Source organism: Anomaloglossus baeobatrachus, chromosome 6 (assembly GCF_048569485.1).
Source record: "Anomaloglossus baeobatrachus isolate aAnoBae1 chromosome 6, aAnoBae1.hap1, whole genome shotgun sequence".
In the NCBI taxonomy this organism is placed as follows: domain Eukaryota; kingdom Metazoa; phylum Chordata; class Amphibia; order Anura; family Aromobatidae; genus Anomaloglossus; species Anomaloglossus baeobatrachus.
In genome coordinates, this window is record NC_134358.1 from 472,707,495 (window position 1) to 472,712,497 (window position 5,003).

Consider the following 5,003-nt stretch of genomic DNA (forward strand, 5'->3'; position numbering starts at 1 on the left):
TACTTCTAGTTGTGTGTCAGGATTAGGTCTGCAGTCCGTTAAGTTTTCAGCCACTCTGTTACCTTTTTGGGATTCCACATTTTTTGATCCTCCTCGGTCCCTGAATCATAACAGAATATCCTGACAGTATCCATTGCTCACAGCAACTATTCAGTTTTTTTCAGGACCAGGTTAAGAAAAAAATAAAATCATCTCTTCCACAGTTTTCTCCATGCGGGTCCAGGTGTATAATGACAATTTCTGTAGTAGCTGAATACGAAAGTGAACAAGCATAACTCGTTTATACCCTCATAATTCGTGAAATATTGAGGCAGCTTGCAATGTTATAAAATCTTTAATATTTTTAGTGAAGATTTTCCAGCCTTACCTGTTTTGCAACATATATTTACTTACTGCAAAGTTTTAAAATGTAGCAAAAATCTGCTTATTGCTATTAAAGTAACATCTTAGTTAGCAATGCCAGGATTATTTATGAACACAACCTGATGGGTTAATGTAATTTTAAAATGTTATTTTAAAATGTTGCAGCATACTGCTAGGATGTGCCATAACATAATTGATGAGGGTCAGACAAATGGTAAATGAATAATGCTGTGTTCTGATTTCCTGCACTACTGTGCTGGTAAGAAACTGAGAAGGAGCAATTGCTCTTTGCTAAAGTCAGGTTGAAAAGAAGGACACCGCTAAACAGAGGCCAAAGAAAGTCCAGAGTAACTCTGCGGTCTCATTATAGAGAATGGATCCATCGGGGGTTTCACCTGAATCACGTATTTCGGAGATGTGGATACAACCTCTAATGTAAGTGCTCAGCATAGAGCACAGTATAAATGTGAACTGATCCAAAATGTTCTGTACCCCAAATTGTCACCAAGAGCGTTCAACTCAATACACAAAAACACATCCCCACTCAGGTCTTACATCTGTTAATGGAAATATACAGGACTTCCATGTTACTAGCAGCACAAAGCTGGAAAAGTCCTATGGCTCCCCCCAAAAAGAAATCCTCCAAAACCTGCACTCCCAAATCCAAATGCCCCCTACCTGCTGAGCACCAAAATGTGCATAAACTACAGTTAACGTCCACATGTTTGTAATTTCTGTAGTGAGGAAGTCCCTGTATTTATGGAGTGTGTGTTTCCAGAAGCACAAGCTGGGCAAAATCATCACTACGCCCATGGATTACTTCACAGAGGGGTGAAGTTTCCAAAATGCGGTCATTTGAGGGGGTTTCTGTTGTTCTGGCAGTTAGGGGCTCTGCAAATTGAGTCTGCAAACAATTCTATTAAAATCTGTGCTCCAAAGCGCTCCTTTTCTTTCGATCCCTGCCATGTGGCCAAACAGTACTGTACTTCACATGTGAGACATTGCCACATTCAGGAGAAATTGTGTAACATATCATGAGGCCTTTTTTACCTATTCCCTTTGTGAAAATTGGAAGCCTGGAGCTAAAACAACATTTTAGTGGTAAAAATTTAATTAGTTTTTTTAACTGCCTAATAGTGAAAAGTTTGTGAAACCACTGTAGTGTCAATATACTCACTGCATCCCTTGAAGAATTCATTCAGGTGTGCAGTTTATAAAATGTGGTCACTTATGGGGGGGCTGTCACGGGCTCTGACAATGTGACATGACACCGCAAACTATTCCAACTAAATCTGCAATGCAATATTGAACTCCTTCCCTTCTGAACTTTGCACTGCGAACTCAGGAGAAATTGTGTAACAAATTGTATGGTCCAATTTCTCATATTACCCTTTTTCAAAATTAAAACTTTAGGGCCAAAACAACAGTTTAGTAGGAATAATAGTCAATTTTTATATTACCAACTGTGACGACCTGGGCCCTGAACGTCTTGGGGCACACGTCTGACAGCGGGATCAAGACACACACAAGCACTTCGTCACTTAAACAATCTCGGTGATTTATTCACATCCTCATAAACCACGCAGTGTAATGGGCCACAGCCACTTTCCCGCAGGACAACGTCTCACTGTCTGTTTAAACTGCCGATTGTTCATACAGTTCATTCTCTGGCATCAGCCAGTAAAGTCCCCCTTTCTGGGGTGTTACCTGCCAGTAGGTTTGCAGGCTATCAGTCTGCCTCCATCCAGTCCAGGGAGACTCTCACACTGGGCTCACCATCCCGGCCCTTGTACACGTTCCAATTCCTCAAAGCCTCAGTGGATTCTGCAGGTCCCTGACATTTCAGAGCCCTCACCAGCTCTGTATCCACAGGATCTCCTGCACATGTGCTCCAACCAAGATGGCTCCCACCAGCACATGGAGGTCATGTGACAAACGACAACTCCATTAAATCCCATGAGACACACCTACGTATGGGAGGTATGTGGATGGTCAGTCCCGCCCATCACGTCTGACCATCCCATGAACCCAGCCCTGAATGTGTACAACAATCCTCATGGAACTACAAGTTCCAGAGAAACATTCCAGGTTCAGATCGCAGAGGATTTCCACCTCTGTGACACATACCGGCCATCTGCCACGTTGCCGGTTGCATCCTTACACAACCCAATGTTATACATTTTCGTGAAATTTCTGAGTGTTAAAATTGCTCACTCCACCCCTAGTTGAATTCCTCGAGAGGTATAATTTCCAGAATGGATTCACTTGTGGCGGGTTTCTGCTGTTTTGGCATTTGGATTCTTCAAATTGGAAATGGCGTCCTCAATCTGTTCAAGCCAAAATAGCACTCTTATCCTTCCGAGCCCTGCTGTGTGTAGTTTTTCAACACATTTGGAATATCCCTGTACTTAGAAGAAATTTTACAACAAACTATATGGTACACTTTCTACTGTTACACTTGTGAAAATGAAATATATAGATTAAAGCAACATATTTGTGATAAAAAAATATTTTTTCCTTTATATGACTCAATGTTATAAAATGTTGTGAATCACCTGTGGTTTCTAGGTGTTCACTACACCTGTAGATAAATTTCCCGAGTGCCTCGTTTCCAAAATAGGGTCACTTGTGGGGAGTTTTCACTGTTTAGTGACATCAGGGGCCTTGTAAATGCGGCATGGCATCCACTAACAATTTCAGCCAATTTTGAGTAAAAAAAAAATCAAATGGAACTCCTTTCATTCCATGCCCCACCATGCACCCAAACAGTAGTTTTCTACCATGTATGGTGTATCAGCATACTCAGGAGAAATTGCACAACCATAGCTGTAGTGAAAGACATGGACCACACATCAAAAAATCATAAGTTGATCTAATGCCACTAGGCAAAAATGTATCAACTGAACATGAGGTTCTTAGTTTAACAGTCTGATCAGACTGTATGAAGCCCACTGAAACGTCACTGCAAATCTCTTAGTGGATATCTAAATTATTTAAGCCTTAAAAGGTGTGGCACTGTGTGCCAACCACTACCTCAGCTAGAGTACAGCGGCGCGGCAGTTGACTTGGTGCCTCACAACACCCATGCTACAAGGCTGAGTCCCCAAGACTCAATGCCCCACAGACACAAAACTCCAGCAACAATGACCACTACACAGCACAAACGCTCTGTGAAAGGAGCTGGAGTCACCTTCCACAAGGTCCTAGACTGTGATCTGGGGGCCCTGGAGCAGCGTTGCGTTGCCTGAATGTTTAAGCTCTGGTATAGAATATTGTCCAGGCCAAAGACTGAGAATACCCACATTGATGCCCTGTCCAAAGTAACTCAAGAGCAACCAACTCAAGAGGTAAATGAAGAGCTGGAATGAGATGAAACTCCAGACTTCAGTCATATTGCCACAGCCCTGGTATCTTTTCAAAAGTCAGAATAGAAACCCTAACCTTCAAAAGAACTGAGATGCCCCAGAGACTAATAAGTACAGTTGCAGCAGTCCGACCCTAAACTGGCTGAGTTGTGAAAGTTGATGACCCCCACCAGGGAAGAGAGAGAAACCCTATAAGACAGTGCTCTTCAAATGCTTGATCAGTGGGAGGGACTCTACATGAAGAATGGCTACTGTATTGGAGAATCCAGCTGTCCACAGAATTTTGCCCCCCCTGGCAGGTGGTGATACAAGAAGCAATGGCCAAAGTTCTGTTGAAAGGGAGGTGCACACTTTGCAGCGGAAAGGAATTTTCAGTGGTTGAAGCAACTTGTGTACTGGCCCCAACTAGGGCGGGTCATGGAAGAGGTCTGCTGAAAATGTCGAAAGTGTGACTCACCAAGCCGCCTGACCAAAGGGCCCCCACCCAAGTAATTAAGATGTCTGAGCTGCTTGAAGTCTTGTTGGTCGACTATTTCCTGATTGATTCATTTCAGAATGGCTAAATGCACTGCTTGGTGATGACAGACCACTTCACTAAATTTGCGGTTGTGACTCCGACTAGAGACAAGACTGCTAAGTCAGCAGCTTGGGCCATCTTTTGGGACTTTATCCTTGTATACGAGTGCGCAAAGAGGATCCACGCTGACCAATGACTTGCTTCTAAGAGAAGGTCCTGGAAGAGTTACATCGACTCTACACATCGATAAGTTCCAAACCATGCCTTACCACCCTAAGGGTAAGGAGCTTGCAAGCATTTTAACTGAACGCTACTGCAAATGTTGAGAACTCTGGAGGAGGACTAGCAGATGAAGTGGCCCTAGTTTGATCCAGAACTAGTGTGTGTGTGTACAACAATTTAATCCACTACACCACTGGATACACCCATTACATGCTGTTGTTTGGTCAGAATGGCATTGGATTCACTGAGTTAGAATTCGATCTTGCAGAGGACTGCATGAGAGCCAACGTCACTACCTGGGTGCAAGAACACCGGCACCAACTCTAAACACTAAAAAGGTTGATGGAACAACAATTTTAGGAAATGGATCATATGGACACCACTCCAGTGCAAGAAGTTCCTCTTCAACCAGGATATCAGATCTTGATCTGGGCTAACTGCCCCAAGAACAAGTTGGACTATCATTTGGAGATGACTAGAGATGAGCGAACCTGAGGTTCGATTTCCGGAGTTGAGGTTCACAAATCGACTTCCAA